General features: G+C 40.0%; 1 long non-coding RNA gene across 1 annotated transcript; it reads left to right on the forward strand.

The window, feature by feature from the left end:
* The first annotated feature begins 10,183 nt into the window (after nt 1-10,183).
* Nucleotides 10,184-11,344, forward strand: LOC103700426. The gene is made up of 2 exons (XR_602975.3): nt 10,184-10,782; nt 10,863-11,344. It is a non-coding gene; the product is annotated as an uncharacterized LOC103700426 (long non-coding RNA).
* The last annotated feature ends 14,110 nt before the right edge of the window (nt 11,345-25,454 follow it).

Below are 25,454 nucleotides of genomic sequence, written 5' to 3' on the forward strand. Positions count from 1 at the left end.
TGTATATGTATATGTGTATATATGTATATAGATATATATGTATATGTATATGTGTGTGTATATATATATCTGTATATGTATATGTATATGTATATGTATATGTGTGTGTGTATATATATATATAGCTTATCATCTTGCTGGTAAGTTTACAAAGTTTACAAGAATTAGGTAAGAGGCAAAGTTGTGACTTCCACGTACCAAGAAACCCTGGTTTCTATCCATCCACAGTTGCAAAGTTCACAAGAATTTGAAGAGGCAAGTTGGTTGACCTTGGCAACTAGTCTTGATGAAATATGTGACAGGCTCTTACGGCCATATTAGGTCAGGAATCAGGATGTCCTATGAAAACCAACGGGATCCTAGTTTGTAGTTTGTGGGAAACAAAATATAAAAGGCTCTACGGAGTGGTCACCTCAGAGAACGCCGCTCTGCGCTATCATTCGAGCCCAGATTCAGATCATCAGGCAATAGAGTCAAATTTTTCCTCCCATCTGGAGTACCCAGTTTTCCACTCAAATTCAATCACACTGGGTTACCCATCAACCAGGCCGCCTTGAGCTAAATATTGATGATATTGATGGATTTCATTAGGAACTATGGATCAGGGTGGGTTTTTTTAACATCATTAGGCAACTGCTAGCAGCTCTATTTATTTATCTATCTACTTGTCTTTTCTTTTGGTAGAGTTAACACCGCCTTGTGTCATGGACTTGCAGCCTAAAAACTTAAGCTGTTGGAAGGACAAGTTGAAGCAAATAAATCCATCTAGCATTCTATTATTAGTAAATGTGGGACTATAGCAAATTTTGATTCATTTAGCAATCCCTGAGAATAGAGGAAAACTTCGGAGAGAACCAGCTACTAGATGGTTCGATTAGTCTTTCGCCCCTATACCGAAGTCAGATGAACAATTTGCACGTCAGTATCGCTTCGGGCCTCCACATCGGGAGCGGCAACTACGGCCGACCACACTCGAGACAGGGACGCGGGGGCCGAAGGCCCCCGGACCGATAAATCCACGGCATCCGCGAGAGCCTATGGAGACAAGAGCGGCCGGATGGAACGGGAGGCCACGACGGTGTAGGCTTGCTTTGAGCACTCTACTTTCTTCAAAGTAACGACACCGGAGGCACGACCCGTCCAGTTAAGGACAGGAACGCATCGCCGTCAGAAGGGACGGAAAGGCCGGTGCACACCGTGGGGCGGCCAGAGTATTAGATTCATAGCTTCACTATGACCACAATTAATATCATTGATACATGCAATCGCTGAAGGTACTAATGTTTAAGAGGGAGATATTGATAAGCTTCTTCTGAATGGTTTCTAATTTCCCTTAAAAAATTTTCAAGAAGGCTTTCAGAAAACTGAATTGGTTCCATCTGATTATCCTATAGATTTGTTTCTTTTCTCTTCTCTGTAAGAATTTGGATAAAGGGAAGGCCAACCGAAAACATAGATCATGGGTGTCCACTGACTTTACCAACTCAATAAATTAACACCCTCACACAATTCCATATCACAAAATCCTGGATAACATTTTGCTGATATAGAAATGTATTTTCTGGTAGTTAGAAATTCTAAACTCGAGAGTCAGCACAAATAAAGTGACTTAGAAGCCTGGATATCTGCAAATAAAGTGACTTTAGAATTCGTCCTGGACAAGATGCCATTTGTCCTTTTCATATTAGTATTTTAAAAGATAGCTTAAGTAATCGCCTAGGCAACAACATTAAGTGTTCTATGATGTGTTTGAATATAAAGGGTAAGACAGATTTCTGAACTATATTAAATGTTCTAATTACAAATTTTACATAAATTGGCGTTCTTTTATTATTTTTTTTCCAACACCTCAACCTCTAGGGATAATCATAATGCCAAAAGTCCACATAGGTCCATACAAGTATGGTGGCTATTCACTAGCACTCAGGTTTGAACCTCAGACCTCTTCTTATAAAGAGAAGAATAACCGACTAGCTAAGCAAATATTTGTTGGCAAGCCATTGCCTATGGTCATTTTTACCTCCTATGTATTGCATTAGATAGTTTTGTATAGTGAGAGTTTTTGTTTATTTGACATACAGCATCCATGCACTAGAAAGTGAAGCTATTTTCACATAGAGATGAGGTAAATTAGTTTTGTACCGATAAGGGTAGTTTACAATATTACTTGCTCCGATAGGGATATTATAACTAGTCTTTTAATATGCATGTTAAATTAACTAAGAAAGATATAATTCATTACGAGTATGTTTGTTTTTATCAGAGAGATGCTTAGAAAACTCACTTTTCTTTAAAAAATTAATTATTCATTAAAGAAAATAAATTCGGAAAGCTTATTACTATTTTTCTTGAAAAGTTTTTCTTTTTTATGGTCAAGATTTTATTTTTTCTTTTCTTGTTCCATGGATTCTTTTGCAACCGAGCATATTCTAAACTCAAACCGGTTGCTAGTTGGCTAGATGCAATGCCTAGAAACAGATGCTAGTTAGAGGCATCGAAGTAATTTTGTAAGCAAACTCAAACAAGTAAATTGCTACCTTATATGCCCTCTTTATCATCACCTTCCATGCGCTCATGCATCACTTCTGGTGTTCTTATGCACCCCCGCACCATTAGCATGGTCATTACCGTGGCTTCCAATCACTCCTAGTATGTATTTTCTATCTCAACTAGATTTCTTGTTCAATTAACAAGTATTGACCTTGAAGCAAACTTAGGAGAGTATCATTAGATACAATAGGCCCTTCCAAACTTAGTTTCAAACTAAGATACCCCATTATTTTTTTTATTTTTGATAGAAACAACCTCATTATTTTGGCCACCAAAATTTTTTGCTATTATAAGAAAAGTATGGATATTATTCACCCAAATCTATCACAAATGGAAACTCTCTAAAGGCAAAATAACAAATGTTGTAAAATCATTAATAAGTATCATAACAAAAAAGGAAAAAAATAATAACTAGTACTATATCCTCCAAGGGATTATTCATCAAACAGAACATATTTTTGATTTGTCATTATTCTATTTAGATGTACAAAAGGAAAGTCCAATTAGCCATCCTCATTTGTATTATATGATTTTCATTATTCAAGAATAATATCTAGATAATAATTGTTTTTTATAAGAAAATGGGCAAGGTCTATCAAAAAAGAAAAAGACATTGACATCATGAATGATGCTAAAAAGAAGACTCCAAGCCCCCGTAACTTCACCAACCCAATCAGTAGGCACTCTTTTTTAAATATTTATTGTATAACACATATTGACTATAAGGCTTCCAAAAAGACTAATGGCATTCATATGTTTTTTTTGTAATTAATTAGTACTGCTCGATTAGTGGAAGTGTCCCCTCAGCGGTGTGCCCCATAATAAAGAGGTGATGGCGAGATGGCCCTCTCTTTCCTCTAGCTGGGTGGACTAGCTGTCAGGGCGAGGCCTTGACTTGGCCTGTACCTCTTCCATGGAGTTTGTCAAGGTGGAAAAAGATTGATGATGAAGAAACAAATAAATGTGCCATCAAGATAGTAGCCTGATGATAAGAGAGCTAGAACTCCATATAGGTTGTCCGAATTTGAAATGCGCAGACGTCGATTAAATTTACGGACCGGATGCCCCATACCCCGATAGCTCGGAGAAGATATGCTTTTCTTCTATTTGTATCGAAGTGGCGCTGAGGTGATGTACCCATACGTAAAGGCGGTGATCTCAGTAGGGGGAGCCCATAGGTCCGAAAAAACACAGAAAAACTGCGACCTGTATCGAACATTCTTTGGTGGAGGGGGGGCCAGTGGGGGCTGCTACACGGGTGGGTTGGTCCCCCCCCTCCCTCAGGAAACATCAACCACCAAATAAATAAATAAATAAATGTAATGGCCAATAATAAGAGTCCAGAGAAGAAGCCATGTCACAAGAGATTGGGGAGCCCCTTTAGAATCCTCTTGTCATTCATGTGGTGGTGGTAGAATATTCCAACTTGGTACAGGCCATTGGAGGGGCCTACTGCAAATGAAAGCATTACCCCTGGTCCAAGACAGTGCCCTGGGTTTGGTCCTCTTCCTTGTGTCCTTATTTTGCTCCATTATTTGATCTTCTCTTTGTTTTGTTTCTTAGCACTGGCTTAGATCAGAGGCATGCTTTAGTTGCAGATGCTTGCAAGTAAACTTTTAGAACCATATATTTCAATCACAGCTGTTTCGGTCCCATACTTGTTATCAAACCGGGGCCAACAAAATTGCAATGACGATATCCATTCATACCAAGTGTTAGTGACGTTTTGACAACAATTTTATTTAACGCTACCCAGGGTTAGAATTGAAACCTGGAGCCCACTCTTAGGGAAAGAAGATAGGTAAAATTTGTCATCCCAAAAGTCGGAAACTTTTTCTGGTAGAAAATACAAATAAAGTAAATCCTGCAGGGCTCCTCTTTAAGGTTCACAATGGATCTAGTTTATGCAATTTGATGGAAAATCTGCCATAACTAGTATAAGCTCCTTAAATAAATAAATAAGCTATTGCTTATAAACTCTGGCTCCTTTTTATCAAGAAATACTGATGAGAATTTGGAAAATTACTAATAAGACAAGTTGTAGAAAAATATAGCGTACAAAAAGGTGTAGGTACGATTGCCTATTTATAAGATCTATTAGGAGGTAGGAATTCGACCAACTTTTGACTGCTATGAATCGCATCACTTCTCTTTGAGTGAAGTGAAGGATGACGGCCCATCTGAATCAGAAGACGAAGAAATTAGGTTTGTCTCCACTGACCACGGATGAATGCAAGCTCAGGAAGGAAGAAGAAGGTGACTCTTAATGCCTTGCAGACGTATGATCCCCTAATCATAATCATCCTTGGCATAAATAAAATATGGAAGAATATTTAAGGTGTTTGATTGCAAAATAAATTTGACAAGAATAAGCAAAACTATTTGGATAAATTTGAAGAGACAGGACTCATTTTACAGGATAGAACTTTTGTGTACTTAGTTGGAGCATGGATTTTTTTAAAATTTTTGATTCTTTTATGTAAGGGAACAAAATGCCCTTTTACTTTTTCCTGCACTAAGCAAGGGAACATGGACAAATGTTAATTGGACATAATAACTTTGCCCTAGTTTGCCTATTTTGCATTATGCAAGGAGGTTAGAATAGATTTATCTTGCTTGATAAGAAAACATCCTTCATCACGATATAACTAGGATTTTGCTAAGGTACTTTTATATTATTTTTTAATAGAAATAAAGTAATGATCATAGTTGTCCATTGTTAAAAGGTATACTAGGAACCAAAATGGCAATCGGTTAATCTCCCGTGCACTACCACATCGTCCCCCTCCGACAAGCTCGGCCAAGATGGGTAGCGGTAATACTCCAATGGTGAGTTGGTAGTGAGTTGGCGAATGTCAGAGGTGAGAGGAGGACCAAAGGGGGAGCAGTGGTGAGTTGGTGAATGTCTGAAGTGAGAGAAGGACCAAAGGAGGAGCAGCGACATCGACAGTCGAGGCCCATTGAGCGACTTTGCAATGCTACTCAGGATGCTAGATGTCAACCGCTGTAGCAATGGGAGCTTGAGAGGTGAGGCTAGACTTGGGTGGTGGTGGTAGAAGTAGAATCCAACAATAATTGTGGAGGCGGTGGAGGAGAGGAAATGAGAGCTTGGGGGTTGGGGAGGGGAGCTACGGACAAAGGCGAAGTTAGTCTTAGCCTTGGGGTTGTGGAGGGCACAAGAGATGGTGCCATAAGCACATGTAGCATTTTTGAGGGAGTCAAAGTTGCTAAGCAAGACACGGAACTTTTAAGGGTCCCAGATCATTCTTGATAGGGTCCAATATCGTCTCTAGGATTTGGTTCCTTCCAATAGCCTCACCATTCTCAAGTTTGGACTCTATATCCATCTCATGCTACCATCACAATCACTCTATCTCAACTTCCCTACTTTCAATGCCAGATTCTATAGCAATTGACTTCGCTACCACCACGATAGAGCCTAGACGGCCTTTGATGAACTCGAGGCCCAAAAAACCCAAATCTCCAATTGCACCCTAATCTAGAATAACCACTCCAACTGCTTCTCATCCTTCCAACAAACCCTAGCCGACCGCTCCGAGGCCCTCAACTTCAGCTCCAAGCCCTCAAAGCTTAGACGAAGCAAACCCTAAAATTCCTCGACCTCCACGAGGTCTCCATACCAAACCACCAATTTGCTATTTCTTCCCTCATCCAAGATCGCAAGGCATCCTTGCCAAGATCAAAACCGTCGATGCTAAAGCCCCTGATGACCTCCACTTTGTTCATATTACCATCGGATGGATTCTGCTAGACTCTGGCGGCTTCTAGTGTCTCGCCACAAGAACCTCACCATCCTCTAGAAGAAGATTGTTGATGCCATTGCAAAATCAATGGACGCCACCTGAATTGTGGTGGATAACGTAGCGGACTTCTTGGACCTTCCCATTCTCGTGGTACACTAGCACTGATATCGACCGATTTCTCCTCATGCCAACGAGAGTGACTGGGAAGAAGGGGACAAAGAAGAGACAGATTTTGGTTTAATTACAAAAAAAAAATGTGATTCTAGTGATCTATACTATCACTTATTTAGTCATCCATTTTAGACTTTTCATTATTGAATCTATGATCAAGATTATGTACCTTAGGAAACCTTAGAGGCACCATAGCAAACCCTATAATACATTTTAGACCTTTCATTATTTCCCCAAATTTTCTTACAAGGCCTTAGAGGAGAGCATGCAATGTTCATGCCATGTGTATAAAACATTAATCATTTATACGTATATCAAAGTAACAAAAGAAAGATGGTAACTACTATGCACTTGTTCAAATGGTATTACCTCTTGCTACTTGGGCAAAAGGTTACGGTACTTGAAATCAGCCCTTAAAAAAAACAAAAAAAAACATGATATTATCTTCGAGATAAGGTTAACACATTCATAAATAGCTTGGCTAAGTTCAGTATTTGACTCCATCTAGATTAACTAATGTTTGCTGAAAAATCAAGATGGTGCTTGAAATTTGTGCTCAAAATAGCTTGTAGCCAGTTCCATAATTGCCTACTTCACTCATGTTTCCTTAAATAAAATTGGCATAACTAATTATTCAAAAAAATATTTTTAAATATATCATATACTGTTTTATTTTTATATGCATAATTATATAGAATCATCATCAATCTAAGTGCGAAAGTACTTTTTTTTGGTACAAATTGTGAAAGTATTTGATGGAATTTAACTTTCAGGTTTCATTTCAAATTTACTCGAGTTTTATATATCCCAAGTTTTGCAAAGCTTAAGTTCAAATCAAGTTGTTTCAAGTAAATTGTCTTTAGATTGAAAATGAAATGGGCAAATTCAATCAAACCAAGCAACCAAGCATAAAAATTTTCTTGATCAAGAAATGAGCTTAGGTGGAGCGTGACCAAATTGAATCAAAAGCATCTTCTGAAACAAATGCATCTTTTTAGAGTCTATGGCATCATATAAAAAACACTTCAATATCCACAGCCCTCTTCAATTGAAGAATGCCCCAAGCCCAAAACTTGGAAGTTGAATATATCTATCTTGATAGATGGAGATCAAGAAATGAGCCTAGGTGGAGCATGACCAAACTGCATCAAATGCATCTTTGTATACGCTATAGCATCATAAAACACACACACACACACACACACACACACACACACACACACACATATATAAAGTGAAAAATACTACAATGTACAAGCTTCAATTGTAGAATGTCCCAAGCTCAAAACTTGGAAGTTGAATCTTGATCAATAGACCGATAGATTGATGGATGGATCGATCGATCTTGGGACAGTGAGGAGAAAACAAGAATATAACCTTATCCCAATTCTAGGATCTCAAGTTCTCAATTCAAAAGCACTTGGGATTAAGGCAAAAGCCTCTAACCCTGGATCTTGAATCCTTTATACTGCATGGAGCTATACAATGCTAGATGGTCACCATGTCGTCCGACCATAAAGATGGGCGGCTATTAAATAAGGTAGGTGTTGCATGGTATACATGGCACATTTTACGTGCCATGCATATACCGTATCTTGTTTGATAGCGGTCTATCTTTGTGATCTTGGTCCTCTCCAACACTCAGTGCTTGGAAGCTTCGCTGGTGGGTGCTATGTATTGTCACAGCTCCCAACTTCTAAAGAAGTTGGGTACGTTTCACCATTTATCAGGTCTCTAGGTATCTTCCATTACTTTCTTTCCGTGTGGTTGGTGGTAAGAAACCATGAAGAACGACAAAAAACCATACCTGTCTTCCATGGTTTCCTTTGACAATCATTGCATGTATTATAAACATCCACCATTACACGACATTTAATGCTTGATGGACGACCACCACCTAATCATTCTTCCATTACTTTTATCTTGCATGCTATAGATAGTTTCTAAACTCCACATCAACATCTATTTCTACAACCATAATATTTCTGGTGCCATTGGAGACATCGAAATTAGGATGAGAGAACAATTTTGGTTGAGCTTAGCTAATAAATTTTATTTAGCAAATCAAAAAAAATTTAGTACATCTCACCAACCAAATTTTTTTACCAAAAAATTAGACCAATGTAATTAAAATTAGATCTACCGATGGTCCATTTCTAACCTTACTTGAAATATTCCATGGAGAGTAGGATGTCACCTTCTCTACCTCCAGAAGGGGTGCTAATACAGCCTTATTGGCCATTTTTGATAGCATAATAAAAGCATTATTCTAAAGAACCTTACTCTAGAGAAAGAGGAGAATATATCCTCCCATGTGCTCTTCATCTTATAATGCCACACCAACCCTAAAATTAATTAGAACGTTTAAAATAGTAATCAAACATTAACTTAATTAAAAAGTTAAATTAAAAAGGATCCAGCAAGAAAGCTCTCGCTGGACCAGTAGCCTCTGATTGGTCCAACCTAGCCAATGATTTCCCCTAAACTAATTAAAAAAATCTTTGCCAACTGTCACGATTCCTGTCCCCCTTAATAATTAAACCATCTCATAATCCAATCATCCAAACTATTCTCTCTCTCTCTCTCTCTCTCTCTGTGAGGAGGAGCAGGTGGTCAACAGTGTTTCCCCTCTAATAACCCGTCAACGGCTAGTACAAACCAATTAATGTGTAATTAATTCTAGATATAGACCCGTTAAACCGTAGGAGCTTACTGCCACGCCAACCTCATGAGATCATAACCGTTAGATCACAATCACATGGCAAATCCGAATGCAGTTATTTTTCAAACCAATTCATACTTCAATATTATACCACGATACACGGACGGAGCAATTGGTGAACGTGGAGTCGTCAACCGTCATTAGATTATAACCGTCAGATCACAATCATAAGGTCTGGAGAATTAAACTTCAAACGCGGAGACGCGAACGCGGATTAGTCAAGTCAGAGTAATATCATAGGTTAACCGTGATCCACACCATCCATTCTAAATCAGACGGGTTACGTGAGATAAATAAATCTTTAAAAGACCTTGTTGGGTACGTCGATGTCGTACCATCCAACCGTCGGTGCCCTACCGTCCAAAATAATCAAAAAATATAATAAAATAAGTACTAATATTGGATTAATAAATAATTTTTAATATTTATAAGGGAACAAGTTGGTGTGAACCAAACGCTACCATATCGATCAAAAAATCCAATCAGACGGCTGTCCATCTCCCTTCCGGTGTCTCTGTCCTCTTAGGCTCCTAGTTGTCCTTGCCTTTTTTTTAATGTATTTTTCTAATTTTAATATAATAATATATTCTTTTATGTTAAAAAAAATACTCTTTTCTTTCTCTACAGTACTTTTCTCTCCCACCTCTTCCCTTATATATCCTCCTACCCTTCCCTGTTCTTCTCCAACTAAACCCAAACCCTCATCTCTCTCGCGCGATCGCTAAGATCGCTCTCTTAGGCTGAGATGACGGTCGCCGGCGCTCGCTTCTCTTTCCTCATGGTGGCGCTGGCGCTGCTGGCGATGAGGTCCTCCGCACAAGCACCCGGCGCCGCCCCCATGGCCCCTCCAACCCCGGCCCCCGTCCCGTCTCCCCCCACCCCCACCCCGGCCCCCGGCGCCGCCCCCATGGCCCCTCCTACCCCGGCCCCGCCCCCTCGGCCCCCGCCCCCACTCCTCCGTCTCCCGCCCCCACTCCTCCGTCTCCCGCCCCCACTCCCTCGGCCCCCACCCCCTCCCCGCCATCTCCCGTTGGCCCATCCCCGTCGAACATCTCCCCTCCCGCCCCCACGGGTCCGTCCTCCCAGCCCACCCCACCCCCCAACGGCGGTGGCAGCTTCGTCCCCGGCCTCCGCGCCTCCTGGATGATATCCGCCGCCGTCACCGCGGCATCCGTCGCCGTCGCCTTCTAGATCGGATCTCTCACCGCCGCGGATTATTGATCGGATGGTCATCGGACGGTCGTCGTCGTCGCTCTTTTTTCCTGACCTGATATGTGTTTTATTGTCCCGCCATTGTTGTCGTTTTTATTGTCATCTTTTTTATTTATTTCTCTCTTTTCTTTGGATTTTTTTTTCTGTACATGGGAGAGTGAGGCAGTGAGTGAGAGATTGAGGTTTTAGAGCTGTCATGGTGGTGATTATTGTTGTAATAATATTATTGTTTTAGTGATTCTTTTTTCTATTTTACTCTTTATCTCTTCAGCTCTTTTCCTAATTCTTTGCTAAGGTTTGTGAGGGCAAAACGGGAAATTGGATGACGCGGAAATTGGAGCGGGACGAAAGTGGCCAACTTTAGTTAGTGGAATCTTTACTCTCTCTTTTAAAATTTTCTCAGTAATTTCGTAGTATGATTTGAGGAGATATAATATAATTAGGTCAGGAAGGGACGAGAAGCGACGTCACGTGAACCGTGTGCCAGCTGTATGGCAAAACGGCTCCAAGGCCATGTGCGTGGGGCTTGGGATCACGTGAGGTGGGGTTCTCGATAGTGGACCTGGAGAGGGACATAAAGAGACGGATTTGGGTGGTGGAAGGCAATTGGGTGCACGTGTCGGTCGATGGAGATATGGTGGTATACGGCGGCAGGAAGTGACGGTGGCAATTTGTTGTTGAGGAGAAAGAGAAGAAAATTAGGGTTCGGTGGGAAGGGGAGACGAGGGAGTGATGATATTTTGAGGGGAAAGCGAAAGGAATGTTAGGTCGGACTGAACAATGGAGCCTTCATTTTTTGTTTCATGTTCAAAGAATTTGTGCTTGGCCAGGCTTGGCATTTCGAAATTTGCTGTTTTCAGAAGTTCTAATCTTTTTGAATATATCCATATCCATATTAGAACTGTATAAATTATTTACTTTTATATATATATATATATATATATATATATATATATATATTGATAAAATTTATTTATGTTAGCAACTTCATGCTTTTTTTTTTATTCTTGAGTAAATACATTCATGAGTATCAGCATGTGAAATATTCAAAATTAAAAAGAATCAGCATGTAAAATATTCCAGGATTGGGAAGGAATCATAGAAGTAGTTGTCTATAAAGTAGCTTTCGTATAATTAGCAGCATATCAAATGGTTTAAGCTAAGCATAGCCAACAGCTGTTATTCAGCTGGTTGGGAAGACTTGCCCCTGGGATGAGTTCATGTTCGCACCCATATTGTGTCACCTTCATTTATCTTAAGAAGAAAAAAAGGAAAAGCTTTACCTTATCCTTTGGTTTCCTGCTCGGAGCAATGGAGTGCAATGCTATCAGGATCAGCCATCTGATCCTCGTGTACAGGGGACCAATGCTTGTTGCAGGCGAGAGATTGGTGCTTGAAAGTAGCAGTCTTTTGAAAATTATATATATATATATAAATATGTATGTGTGTATATATGTGTGTGTGTGTGTGTGTGTGTGTGTAAAGGTTGCGTACGAGAAAAATTTCTTTTCCTGTGTGACACTACGAGTTTCATGTAAATCTTGTATAAATAAGAAAGTATCATTTGTCATATAATACAAGGGGATTCATGTAAATTGCGAGAAGTAGTGTTGTATGGAAGGCCTGGTTGGAAGGTGACTTATGAAACCAGCAAAAGCTATGTCCCAATGGAAGTAGAAACTGTTTTTTTTTTTTTTTTTGGTAAAAGCGGCTACTCATTTTATATAACTCTAATATGAGTACAACCTGCTAAATCATGGGAAAGTAAAAAATGCAAATAAGGATGAACGTCATAATCAGACGTCCAAGTAAAATCTCCGGAATGCCGGACAACATAAGAGGCGACCCAGTCTGCAGCCCTGTTCGCCTCCCTAAACACGTGCCCTATCTGAACATCGCCCATCAACCGCACCATCCTACGGGCCTCCCGAATGAGGGGATGACCATCTCCAAACCGATCCGCCCCTCGGAGCCAGTCGATAACCACAGATGAATCTCCCTCAAGGCAAACCCGCTCCACACCAAGTACCTGCCACACATAGAATATACCCTCCCAAGCAGCCCGCAGCTCTGCTCCAACCACTGTGAGTTCAGGCGTGCACCGACCTCCTGCTGCTATCCACCTACCAAGGTGGTCCCTAACCACAAATCCAACCCCTCCAGCCACACCATCCACTGATCGACTACCGTCGAAATTTACTTTGAGATAGAAACTGTTTGTGTGCATTAATGAGAATCTTGATGCATTTTTTCGAGATGATGATCTTATAATACTAAGTTATCATGTGATTACATACTTTTAAAAGATATTAATTTTGTGCCATAACATGTTTGATGATTCTTTAATTTGCATAATATGTTACACTTTCCAAAGTTTCAATAACCATAACCATAACCATTAAGTCTTACTAATTATTTGGATCACTAGTAGGGATCTTTGTTTATCAAATATACCTATTTAGCACCAAATTTCATATTATTTTAAGTTTCTTTTATATCTTTTTTTTTCACAACATCAATTTACTAGGTTACATCTTCTGTTTATATATCCTTGAGCATAAATCAAGATACTTATTCTTATATAAATTATGTGGTAATTATTTTTGAAAATCAATCAATTTATTACTCGTAACAGGGACAAATTACACTTATTTAGTGAGAAAGGGAATCGAACTTAGCAGGGTCGCAAGAATTCATTTATTTAAAGCAAAGATTCTTATGGACAAGAAGCGCGGTCATGTTACTATCTTATAACATCATCTCATGGTACAGTGGCGGACATGCGACATAAATTTTGTGAGCTTTTTTTTCTCAGAAAGCTAACAATGTTCTCTTTTCTCTTTTCTCCACGAGGTATTGCCCTTTCTTTGGTATGTCGTGTTCAGGCGGAGTGACCATCCAAGATTTTTGTCACGCCCGAATCCTAACACCCACGTCCGAATATGTAATATGACTGCACACTCTTTGGAGCTTGTTCTAGAGAATATGCTTGGCCTGAAAATTTATAACAGACTCAAAATCACTGAACAAATAATCTCATTTCATAACAAATAATAAAATTGGTCCAATTATAAAATTTAATTATCTAACCAGTATCAGCAATGCTCTATCTATTCGTTTTTTCTATGTGATCTCAATCATAGCTAAGCATTAAGCCACTTACAACCTGCAATTCTAAAAAGAAAGAAAAAGGAGTTGTAAGCTTTACAACCCACTAAGAATCCTGAACCGCTACACCATAAGTAATAAAAAAATAATTAATTAACAATACCAAATAAAATGAATATTGTATCAATGTTCCGAAAGCTTATACAAATAACAAGTACATAAGTTTTCATTATTATTTTTTTCAAAGAAGCATGTGTATATATATCTCAAATATAACTAATTGTTCAACAACAATTTCTTATATTATTTCATCCATTTATCATTAACTTGAATTTCATATTTCTCATTGATTAACTTCCGGCTTTGAACTAACTAAGATTATGACTCAAATCAAGACTAACAAAATTCCACACGTAAGCCCGTGGAGGCTATCCTCATGCATTAATTCATGGGCACTATCCCATGCGTAAGCCTATGGAGGCTATCTCCATGCATTAGCCCATAGGCGCTATACTACGCTTAAGCTCGTGAAGGCTGTCCCACACATAAGCTCCTATTCTCATACATTAGCCTATGGGCGCTATACTACGCTTAAGCTCATAAAGGCTATACTACGCATAAGCTCGTGGAGGCTATCCCCATGCATTAGCCTATGGACGATATCCCATGATGAGGTTAGTCCAAACCATATTTAGTCTATCTGATTTACATGTTATTCTTGTCAAATCAGTTACCACTTATATAATAAATTTCTCTCAAATTTAAGGTATCTTTGTTTACATAATTATATCTCAATATTTGATACATATAATAACCATACGAATATATTTGTACTGAAAACCAAATCCATCGATGCAAATCCAGTGGTACAAACCAATATATATATATATATATATATATATATATATATATATATATATATATATTACTTCTATCGCAATCCAATACAGCTACAATGCTACCAATCCACACCTAACATTTCAAGTCAATTTAATATCAATATACAACCAACTTATTCCTTATCAATCAGTCACCATATTAATGAATCAATTATTTAGTAATTACCTAATTTTAAAATTTTAATATTTGAATTACCCATATTTTCTACTCTTCTTTAGTTGAAAATTAAATATAAATAAAAGTTCAGAGTCCTACCTCAATTTAGAACGAGAGTATAAGATATCATGAAACTTGTTTCTGTCTAGTTCACTGTAGACCCATACAAAACTTAGGCTGACTATAGATTCATATAAAATGAAGTACGAGGCCACCTAGATGACAATACCCAATAGTTCCAATCGGTTAACACAACGTAACTCAATCCATCTGATCAAAAAATATATATCAAATCGAGAAAAAAATAATAAATCAGAAGTTATCAATTATGGATTCAATGGTAGCTGATAGCGGTCGAAGTGAAGAAAAGATAAGGTCAACTAGGTAACATTGTCCGACGATCCGGATCGGTCCTCTCTAGCCAATCAAACTAGTTAACTTATCAAATTAGAATCAGACCATACTATAGGTAACAAAATAGAGATTCATAATGATAAAGTCCAATGGTGCCTGATTGCTCAAATTAGTCAAAATAGTATTTTCCAAATCATCAGATCAAGGAATAGGTATTAGATACAACAAGGGTAGCATGCCATAGTGCTGATGGTGGGGGGCTGGCACACCGCCCGACGACTATGGATCAGGGCCTTTTACCAGAGCCCACCAAAAGTCACCGAGAGACATCCTTACTAGGTCCAATAATTCTAGAGAGAGAAACAAGAGACAGAAAGGAGGGGTAAGAGATAGAAAGAGAGAGAATAAGTTTCTGTTGCCCAGATAGACAACCCAAGAGGGGGGGTGAATTGGGTTTTTAAAATAATTTGGCTAATTAAAACTTTGTGGATGATTAATTAAAAACTATAGCAAGTTATTTAATTAAAGCCTAGTGCTGTGAGTAATGTGCGGGGAAGAAGATGAGAGACAATGCACTACAAACACAAAGTTTTATAGTGGTTCGGAGCTAACCCTTGCTCCTACGTCCACTCCCCAAGTCTCACTTGGGAATTTCACTATAACCCCCTTGGATTACAGCCGGTTGTTTTGCAAGCTCACAACCAAACTTGTTGTTTTACGAGCTCACAACGAACTCGGTCGGTTTTTCCAGGCTCACCGACTAGAACCAACCCCGATTGTTTTCCCGGGCTCACAATCAAACCCTTACACACGTTGGTTTTAACTTGGCTCACCAACCAACCTTAAACCCCTTGATTCAATCCCCTGATTGAATCAAGTAAATACAAGAGATAGAAGAAAACAGAAAATAGCTTCTCAAAAAGCAGATTTAAAACAATATAATCGTAAAGGAGTTAGAAGCCCTCAAACGCTTTTAAGCTGGTGAAGAGGTATGGCTTCTGGAACTCCGGTCTCCTCTTGAAAGAGTGGTCGACTTGAATGCAGGAGGAGGAAGCTTTGATTGTTGGGAAGAAGTTGTTGGAGCAGTAAATGCAGATCTTCCATTTTTCGTTTAAGAGCACTTGGAGAGCTTGAAAACTTGAATGCTTGGAGTGAAATATCTGTTCTCTGCCTTGCTACAGTCCTCTGTGGCTATTTAAGCCAACCCCCACGGAAACTAGCCGTTACTCTGCTTTTTCTGGCTGTTCTGCACACTCTGCGCAGCCTGACAATATGACCGTTGGTGGGTTGGAGTCGACTCGCGCGATCAGGAGTCGACTCGGCTGTAGCAGGAGTCGACTCACGCTTTTCCGGAGTCGACTCGGCAACTGTTCCAAATTTGAATTAAAGTTGCCGTCTTGACTGGGAGTCGACTCGTCTTGACCTGGAGTCGACTCGCCAACTTCTGGAGCTGACCTGGCAATTTTGGAGTCGGCTCATCCACTGAAGTCCGTGGATCCAATTTTGAATTTTGTCCACTCGAGTCGACTCGACTGTCCTGGGAGTCGACTCGAATCTCAGAGCCCGAACTCCCGATTCTCTGTCTTTTGGCTCATCCAGTCTTGGAGTCGACTCGAACTTCCTTGGAGTCGACTCGGCTCTCAGTTTCCGAAAGTTGGTCTTCTGCCTTTTGACGTGAAGCTTGTCTCGGAGTCGACTCGAGCTGTCTGTGAGTCGACTCGAATCTCAGAGGCAGTAACATGGTCTTCTGTCTGTTGATGGTCGCTCAGTCTCGGAGTCGACTCGCGTACTGCGGGAGTCGACTCGAATCTCAGAGTCCGAAAATCGTTCTCTGATTTTTTCCTTGTGTTCCTCTGAGAGTCGACTCTTACCTTCTTTGGAGTCGACCTGCCAACCATCGGAGTCGACTCGCGTTCCACTGGAGTCGACTCGAATCTCAGACCCGAAAACTGCTCTCTGACTTTTCTTTGTGTTTCTCTTGGAGTCGACTCTTACTACCCTGGAGTCGACTCGTTGAACATTGGAGTCGACTCGCGCACTTCGGGAGTCGACTCGTTGACAGTTTCTGAGTTGAAGCTTTCTGTCCTTCTGTCTGTTCTCAGTCGGAGTCGACTCGTACTGATCTGGAGTCGACTCGAGCTCGTGCCAGTGAACTTGATACGCTTGGAGTCGACTCGTGATACTCGGGAGTCGACTCGAGTCTCAGACTTTGGTTCAGCAGACTTCTTACCTTATCCAAAATACTATGAACCAAATCTAGAGACACTTGGACAGGATTTTCACTGAAACACTCAATTGAATTCATTAGTAATCACAAGATATACTCAAATGCTTTGAGCTCATCAAAATCAAATGGGGTTTTAATCAATCACTCCACAATCTCCCCCTTTTTGATGATGACAAAACTTTGAGTATATGTAAAATGAATTGCTCATAAAACAATGAAGTAAAATCCATAAATGAATTCAGATGTCTGATAATTTAATTTATCCAAGTTTGAAAGGAGTGAAACATTAAATTTCGGAGTTAAAGCTCCCCCTTTCATTTGGAATTATATAAGCCTTCATATTATGCAATCAATTGTTTGGCTTATATGTCATTAATGATTTAGCTTGATTAAGATTCAGATTCTCCCCCTCAACATATGCATTCAACTATGTTTTGATTCTCTGAATTTCCTTTTAATGCTTTGAAGTTTTTGAACTGAATTTTATCTTTTTAGAGGGAAAATCTGTCAATTTGTTCTAGAGTAGGATTCAGCTAATCTCCGAATATCCCTTGAATAGATTCTGGAGATTACTCCATTAGGAGCCCCAAAAGAGAGATAATGAGCCTCGAGGTACCGAATCCACTTAGAACAAATTTGAGTGTGTTTTTAAGAGTTTATCTTTTTATTTATTTCCATTGATTTCTTTTACATATTTTTTTCATATTTCTCCCCTTTTACACATTTTATACATATTTCTCCCCCTTTTTGTCATCATACCAAAAAGGAGGTAATCACACACAATCAATCATAAAGCAAAGCACATAATTGAAGATAAAATGTCTACTCATTGTATTGATATGAATGTGAATACATGTGAGAATACAATAAGTAAAGCAAAGCAAGACAAAACACAACTCAAACACATCTATGTCCTCCTCGAGGATGAAGCTCCCCCTCTCGAGGATGCATCTCCTCCTCTGGAGGATGTGGCACCTCCTCTCGAGGATGGTGCTCCTCCTCTCAATCGGCTCTGCTCCATGAGGAGGGTGACTGCATCTGTCACATGTCCGAGCTGCGTGATAATAGACGTGGTGGCTCTGCTATGTATAGTGGAGAGCTCTGTCACCGACGCCTGAAGCCCAGTCACCGATGTCTGAAGTGCGTCCAGCTTGTCGATGAGTACATTCGCCAAGCGCTCGGCCCCCTCGGTGGTGGTGTGCATGTCACGACCTATCTCCTCTCGCATCTGTCGAGTGGAGCTCGTGACCTCACTCATGCTGTGGAACTGGGCCTGGACCAAACTCCGGACATTGTAGATCTCTTCCCGTACATGAGCCGTCATGTCAGTCACGGCTGTCAAGGAAGGGACCAACTGAGAAGATACGGGTGCAGGAGTGGGGGCAGGCACCGCACCTCGGAGCTCCCGAAGCAGCTCATCCCTCAGATCTCGGACGATCTCCTGCCGCAGCTCCCGGAGCTGCTCTGTATCAATACGGACCTCCATAGATGGTGGAACTGAGGAGGAAGGTCCGGCAGAGGTGGTAGGAGCAGGAGGAGTGGATGGGAGGTCTGGATGGTCTGGAAGGTCTGGGTAGTCTGAATCTGGCTCAGGACTGGGTGATGGTCTGGTGGTCTGAGCAGTGAGAGTGGACTTCCTAACCCAGATCCCTTCTCTCTTTCGAAACCCCATCCTGTGCATAGTCCCCGTACATAAGCGATCAGTCCATCGCAAGGCACGAGAGGGTTCCCTCTCAGGAATGGGAATCTCGTACTGCCTAAAAAGAAGAGTGAATAACATCCCGTATGGGAGTGAGAGCCTAGGTCTATCTAGGGGCTCACACATATACCTATAAATGAGCTTTGGGAAGTTGATCGGGGTGTCCTGAAGGATATAAGACATAATAGCTAAGTCCCTCTCATTCACAAAATCAAATCTCCCTGTCTTAGGGAAGATGGACCTGGACAGAATGCTCAAAAGGATTCTCACTTCAATAGGAAGTGAGCTAGCAGATACCTCATCTAGGGGGGACTGAGGTGGATGCCCTAAGACGACCGTAAGGGCCGCAACTCTATCCTCAGGGTGTGCGGGAGCCACCCCTACTAATGGAAGGTGAAGGATATGGGCAATGAGGTCCTCTGTGACACGCAACGGGACACCTACTACCGTGCCCTCGATACCTCCATCTCCCCGATGGACGGTACTGTAAAACTCTTGAACTAGGCCAGGATAGGTGGGAAGGTCCAAGGTGAGGAAGTACTCTAGGCCCTGGGCTCTAAGCCTATCGCCTATGGTGAACCCCTCCCGGGAGAGATAGTCGAAATCGACAAACCTCCCGGAGGTGACGGCCTTCCCGGCCAACGGCCTAACGAGAACTACCCTAGGCGGGGAACGATCCGGAGGTGGTTGCCTCGCGGGATCGTGCCGCGCCTTGGAGCGCCGCTCGGGACCGGCCTCGGGACGGGACCTCTTCCTAACGACGGTCTTACGAGGCATCTTGACCTAAACGGGAAGAAAAATACCTAGAGGACGGTGAAGGACCGACAGAGGAAGCTCGGGACGGACTGGAAATGACCTAGGAACGGACGGAAACTCAATGTCCGGCAAAAAATCGACGGGAAAAGGGCTTGGAGACGATCGGGGATGACCTAGGAGTCGGCTCTAGGGCTTTGTGAACAGTGGCGGCTTGAGGAAAAGTGTTTGCGAAACGACAAACCTAGGGTTAAAAAGTCGGATCCCGACTGCGAGTCGACTCCCCTGAGTCGCGAGTCGACTCGACCTCGAGTCGACTCCAGAATATGCGCGAGTCGACTCCCGACGGTGTGCCAACTTTGCGAGTCGACTCCCGCAAATGCGCGAGTCGACTCCCCCTTAGGAGCCGGCTCTGAAACTTACTCGAGTCGTCTCTAACCTTGGCACGCACCTAAAAACCATGCCATAATCGTGCCAAAAGAGGGAAAATCACCTAATTAAGGACTGATTTGATGATCACTGCATAGAAACTCTATTTTAACCTCATTCTAATCATCAAAATCAATTAATCTAGTGAAAAACCCCACTAGGATGGATCAATCACTCCTAATCCCCTTCTAAGCACACTAAACCTCTCTTCACTTAGGGGTTTTGTAAAAATGTCTGCTAATTGATTATCAGTACACACAAATTGGAGTGACACATCACCATTCAATACATGATCTCTTATGAAGTGATGTCTTATCTCAATGTGTTTAGTTCTTGAGTGTTGAATTGGATTTTTAGTGAGATTTATGGCACTTGTGTTATCACAATTAATGGGGATTTTATCTTGTTTAATGCCATAATCTTCTAATTGTTGTTTAATCCATAAGATTTGAGCACAACAACTCCCGGCTGCAACATATTCAGCTTCTGCAGTGGATAATGCAACCGAGTTTTGTTTCTTGCTAAACCATGAGATTAGGTTTTCTCCTAGAAATTGACAGGACCCGCTGGTACTTTTTCTATCAAGCTTACATCCAGCGAAGTCTGAATCTGTGTACCCTATTAAGTTTAGGCTAGATTCTTTAGAGTACCACAGCCCTATATTCTTAGTTCCAATTAAGTATTTAAAGATTCTCTTAACTGCAGCTAGGTGTGATTCTTTAGGATTAGCCTGATATCTAGTACACATGCACACACTAAACATAATATCAGGCCTACTTGCAGTAAGATACAGTAAAGAACCTATCATACCTCTATAAAGTTTTTGATTTACAGATTTACCTGATTCATCTTGGTTTAACTTACATGATGAGCTCATGGGGGTGCTGATTGACTTGTTTCCCTCCATATCAAACTTCTTGAGCATCTCCTTGATATATATTGCTTGATTGATGAAGATGCCTCCTTCAGATTGTTTGATTTGAAGCCCGAGGAAGTAGTTCAGCTCTCCCATCATGCTCATCTCAAACTCACTCTGCATCAAATCAGCAAATTCCTCGCAGAGGCGATTGTTAGTAGCACCGAAAATGATATCATCAACATAAATCTGTACTAATAACATATCCTTATTTTTCTTTTTCAGAAATAATGTTGTATCTACATTTCTCCTAGAGAATTCATGTTCTAATAGGAATTTACTAAGTCTCTCATACCATGCTCTATGTGCTTGTTTTAGTCCATAAAGTGCTTTGTTCAGTTTATACACATGATTAGGGTATTGATGATTTTCAAAACCAGGAGGTTGTTCTACATACACCTCCTCATTAATAAACCCATTTAGAAAAGCACTCTTTACATCCATTTGATATAGTTTGAAGTCCTTAGAGCATGCATATGCTAATAGAAGTCTAATTGCCTCAAGTCTAGCTACGGGAGCAAAGGTTTCATCAAAATCTATGCCTTCTTCTTGATTATAACCCTTTGCTACTAGTCTAGCCTTATTCCTTATAACAATTCCATTTTCATCTAGCTTATTTTTATATATCCATTTAGTACCTATAATTGGATATTCAGAAGGTCTCTCCACTAGATCCCAAACCTTGTTTCTAGTAAATTGATTTAGTTCTTCTTGCATTGCATTTATCCAATTTACATCATTTTCGGCTTCTTCTATATGTTTGGGCTCAAAGTGTGAAACAAAAGCTAGATGATTATTCAAATTCCTAAGGGATGCTCTAGTCCTAACCGGTTGTGATGGATCATCTAGAATTAGTTCCTTAGGATGCCCGTGAGCATACCTCCAAGCTTTAGCTAGCCCATGATCCACTATAGGCTCTTGGTTTGACGATTCTCCTTCAATCAACTTTTGATTATCATCTTGTAATCCCATCTCATCTATCTTTTCTTCAAGTATTTCAATATCATCATCAAAATTAACCTTCTTACTAGATGAGATGTCACTAGAGTCATCAAAAACAACATGTATAGATTCTTCTATAACTAGGGTTCTTTTATTAAAGATTCTATAGGCTTTACTAGTTGTAGAATAACCTAGGAATATTCCTTCATCAGATTTAGGATCAAATTTCCCTAGATTATCTTTCCCATTATTATGTACAAAACACCTACATCCAAAAACATGAAAATAGTTAACTTTTGGTTTTCTGTTTTTCCACAGTTCATAAGGTGTTTTCTTTATAATGGGTCTTAATAAAACTCTATTTAATATATGGCAAGAAGTATTAATGGCTTCTCCCCAAAAGTACTTAGAGAGGTTACTTTCACATAACATCGTTCTAGCCATTTCCTCTAGAGTTCTATTCTTCCTTTCCACAACTCCATTTTGTTGTGGTGTCCTAGGTGCAGAAAAATTATGGGTTATCCCCTTTTTACTACAAAATTCATCAAATAATTGATTTTCGAATTCGGTACCATGGTCACTTCTAATGGCTATGACTGAAGACTCTCTAGCATTTGTTACTTCCTTATGAAACTTTTTAAACATTGAAAATGCTTGGTCCTTATGTGCTAGAAACATGACCCATGTGTACCTAGAGTAATCATCTACTATGACTAGACCATATTTATTTCCACCTAGGCTTGTTGTTCTAGTTGGACCAAATAGGTCCATGTGTAATAATTCTAGAGGCCTAGAGGTAGAGACACATTTTATGGATTTAAAAGAGTTCCTAGATTGTTTGCCAAATTGACATGCTTCACATATTTTGTTCTTTTCAAATTTTAATTTTGGCAAACCTATCACGGAGTCTCTTTTAACTAATTTAGTTATTGTGTCCATGCTTGCATGACCTAACTTACGGTGCCATAACCAACTAGCATCATTATCTTTAGTTTCATTTACAACTAGACATTGGTTATGTTTTGCAAGATCTTCTAGGTCTACAACATATACATTTCCACGTCTAATCCCTTTAAAAACTAAGCTATTATCATTAGGATTTGTTATAATACATAGTGATGGTTTAAACATAACATCATATCCTTTATCACATAATTGACTGATGCTTAACAAGTTATGCTTAAGACCATCAACATATCTAACATTATCTATAAAAGTAGAAGGGGTGATTTGAACTTTACCAATACCAATGATGTGACCTTGGTTGTTGTCTCCAAACGTCACAGCACCTCCCTTCTTAGCTTCAAGGGTGAAAAATTGGTCTTTATCACCCGTCATGTGCCTTGAGCAGCCACTATCCAAATACCAGCAATTTTTGTTGACCTTGGCTGCAAGACACTCCTACACAAGCAAATCATGTCATCTTAGGTACCCAAGTTTTCTTAGGTCCTTCATGGTTAGTCAAGTTGGTTCCTTTTGGAACCCATACCCTTTTAATTTTTCTTTTAGTTTTACTTTTCCTAAAATTACATACATTTGCTTTATGGCCTACTGTACCACAACAAAAGCAGGTTATTTTCTTAGTTTTTGTTTCTCCAGCTTTAACAAAGAAGTTACTAAGAAGTTTTTGCTTATTCCTTGATTTATATCCTAAACCGGCTTTATTAAACACTGCACGTTGACTATTTAGTATCATGTTTAATTTTTCAGAACTATAGGTAAATCTTTCAACTAAGGGTTTGTATTTGTTAAGTTCTTTAGTTAGTGTCTGATTTTCGGCTTTTAGATCATTAAGTTCTTTAGTAAGATCCTTATCTAAGGTTTGTTTATATTTTTAAGTTCTGAAAATTCCTTAGTTAGTTTTTCATTTTCTTTAGTTAAGGTGTTGGTCTTTTGAGTTAAAAGTTGGTTGCTTGTTTTAAGTTCTATATTTTCTTTGGTGATTAAATCCTTATCCTTAACTAATTTATCGTATTTATGTAGGTATGATTGATTAGTTATTTTCAGTTCTTTATTCTTAAGATTTATAGCCTTATATTCTACCATTAATTCATTAAATGCATCATAAAGTTCATCAAAAGAAAAATCAGGATGCGTGTCGGAAGTTACCTCGTTTTCGTTGGCCATGAAACAGAAATTGGCCTTCTCTTCTTGTTCATCATCTGATGAGGAGGATGATGAGTCGGAGTCCGATAGGGTAGTGACAAGTGCCTTTTTCTTCTTGTACTTACTCCCCTTCTTCAGTAAGGGGCACTCCGCTCTTATGTGACCCGGCTTCTTGCACTCGTAACAACCAATCCCCTCATTTTCTCTTTCCTTACCTTTGTCTTTGCGGTAGAAATTTGAGGGGCCTCTCCTTTGATGATAGGACTTCTTGTGGTTGATGAATTTCTTGAACTTGCGCACAAGAAGAGCCTCACCACCATCTTCCTCATCTTCTTCTTCTTCACTGCTGCTGCTGCAAGACAAGTCCTTGTTAGAAGATGTAGATTTAAGGGCTATTACCTTTTTCTTATGGGAGGACTCTTCCTCGTTGTGTTGTTTCATGGTGAGCTCGTGCGTCATGAGGGATCCAAGAAGCTCCTCAAGTGGTAGCTTGTTCAAGTCCTTGGCTTCTTGGATTGCTGTCACTTTAGCTTCCCACGACCTCGGTAGACACCGAAGGATTTTCCTGACAAGCTCACTGTTAGTATAGTTCTTGCCAAGGCTTTTTAGACCATTGACAATATCAGTAAACCTAGTGAACATGGATGTGATTGTTTCATTTGAATCCATTTTAAATAGTTCATATTTATGAACCAAGATGTTTATTTTGGATTCCTTGACTTGATTCGTGCCCTCATGGGTCACTTCAAGTCTGTCCCAAATTTCTTTTGCTGAATTACAAGTTGAAATCCTATTGAATTCATTACGGTCTAAGGCACAATAGAAGACATTCATTGCTTTAGAGTTTAATTGTGCCTTCCTCATGTCATGTTCATCCCAGTCCATTTCTAGTTTAGGTACCTTAACACCATCTACGTAAATGGATGGGATATATGGCCCATTTACTACAATGGACCACATCTCATAGTCTTGGGCTTGGATGAATATTCTCATCCTAGCCTTCCAGTATGAGTAGTCAGATCCATTGAAGAAAGGGGGTCTTTGGGTGGACTGACCCTCAATATGAGAAGATCCAAATGGGGTTGTCATTTTGATCTTTTAACTCTTGAGTGGAAGAGTTTTTGGCTCTGATACCACTTGTTGCCCAGATAGACAACCCAAGAGGGGGGGGGGGTGAATTGGGTTTTTAAAATAATTTGGCTAATTAAAACTTTGTGGATGATTAATTAAAAACTATAGCAAGTTATTTAATTAAAGCCTAGTGCTGTGAGTAATGTGCGGGGAAGAAGATGAGAGACAATGCACTACAAACACAAAGTTTTATAGTGGTTCGGAGCTAACCCTTGCTCCTACGTCCACTCCCCAAGTCTCACTTGGAAATTTCACTATAACCCCCTTGGATTACAGCCGGTTGTTTTGCAAGCTCACAACCAAACTTGTTGTTT

The sequence above is a fragment of the Phoenix dactylifera genome, unplaced genomic scaffold (genome assembly GCF_009389715.1).
Source record: "Phoenix dactylifera cultivar Barhee BC4 unplaced genomic scaffold, palm_55x_up_171113_PBpolish2nd_filt_p 000153F, whole genome shotgun sequence".
Taxonomy (NCBI): Eukaryota; Viridiplantae; Streptophyta; class Magnoliopsida; order Arecales; family Arecaceae; genus Phoenix; species Phoenix dactylifera.